The sequence below is a fragment of the Colobus angolensis genome, unplaced genomic scaffold (genome assembly GCF_000951035.1).
Source record: "Colobus angolensis palliatus isolate OR3802 unplaced genomic scaffold, Cang.pa_1.0 Scaffold117, whole genome shotgun sequence".
In the NCBI taxonomy this organism is placed as follows: domain Eukaryota; kingdom Metazoa; phylum Chordata; class Mammalia; order Primates; family Cercopithecidae; genus Colobus; species Colobus angolensis.
The window spans coordinates 962,490-964,087 of record NW_012112808.1 but is presented as its reverse complement, the minus strand read 5'-3'; the positions used below and the strand labels follow the sequence as shown (position 1 = coordinate 964,087).

General features: G+C 33.7%; 1 protein-coding gene across 3 annotated transcripts in view; it reads right to left on the bottom strand.

Moving 5' to 3' along the window:
* The window catches only part of MACROD2 (MACRO domain containing 2), a 2,135,582-nt gene that overhangs the window by 1,589,465 nt on the left and 544,519 nt on the right, over positions 1-1,598 (bottom strand). The window lies entirely within an intron of this gene.

The window sequence follows — 1,598 nt, the reverse complement described above, 5'->3', positions numbered from 1 at the left end:
AGTGACAGACTGGATTAAGAAAATGTGGCACATATATACCATGGAATACTATGCAGCCATAAAAAGGGATGAGTTCGTGTCCTTTGTAGGGACATGGATGCAGCTGGAAACCATCATTCTCAGCAAACTATCGCAAAAACTGAAAACCAAATACCATATGTTCTTGCTTATAGGTGGGAATTGAACAATGAGATCACTTGGACACAGGAAGGGAACATCACACACTGGGTCCTATTGTGGGGAGGGGTTAGGGAGGAGGGATAGCATTAGAAGATATACCTAATATAAATGACGAGTTAATGGGTGCAGCACACCAACATGGCACATGTATCCACATGTAACAAATCTGCACATTGTGCACATGTACCCTAGAACTTAAAGTATAATAAAAAAATATATACACAACACAATTATTGTTCATCATATAGTTATTCTTTTATGGAGATACATAGTCTCTAACATATTGTGAACTTCTATTGGGCAAGGAATAGCTCATTTTATTCGTCTTTGTATATCTAGGTACTAGAAAATATCCAATATGCAATTAGTTAATCAAATATATTACAATTTTCTCCATGTCCTGCTGAATAGTTTGGATGCACATTATAGTTAATGATTTTATTGTCCCAATTAAAAAATTATAAATGCATGTATTGAATAAATAATGTAATAACAACATTAATGAAAATCAAAAAAGGGGTAAGAAAAAAATAGTTACAAAAAACCCTCTAGCCTAACAGATAAAGCATCCTTCCTTTTTTCTATAATAGCTTGTGGCTCTTTTGATTTGTATAGTTTGTTTTATAGTGTTAAAATAAAAATGCAGAGTAGTTTAATATCCTATTCTTTCTCCTAAAACTAGATACAGATTTTCCTCCGTCTGAAAATTGTAAGTTTTAATAGTTGCATATGATTCCATTGAGTGGAAATACATAAATTTATTTAACTAATCCCCTACTATTGAACACTTAGGTTGTTTTCATTGTGTGGTCTTAAATATAATGCTATAAGCAAAAAGGATGGATTGGTAGATGGATAAATAGATGGCTACATGGATACATACAAGATAGGACAAATATAGTAAAATGTCAATGGTAGAATCTGGGTGGTAAACATATGAACAATTCACTGTAAAATTGTTTTAATTTTCTATGTGTTTGAAAATTACCACAATAAGATGCTGAAAAACTAAGGCCTTAGTGAATAAATATATTTATTTAATAAAATGTCAACTTCACAAGAACAGGGATTTTTGTCCACTTTGTTCATAGGTATATTGCTACTACCTACAATAGTGCCTGGAACATGGAGGTGCTTGCCTTGTAATTTTCTGATGAAAAGTGAACTTTAAATACTCTAATGTCAAATCTCTGAAAATCAGATTCTGCTCTCTCTCCCTCCTTTAGGTTTATTGTTGGCTCCTGTCATGGGTTTTGATTGATCAGTGATTTTTCTAAACCATTTGCATGAAGACTGTGTTCTTTGTTACGTGTCGTCACTGAGGTCTCTGCTGTAAGCTTAGTGGTCAGCTAACAATTTGACAGGTATTTCTTTAAATGCCTGTCAAAGAAAAAGGAGGGGAGGGGAGGGGAGGGAGG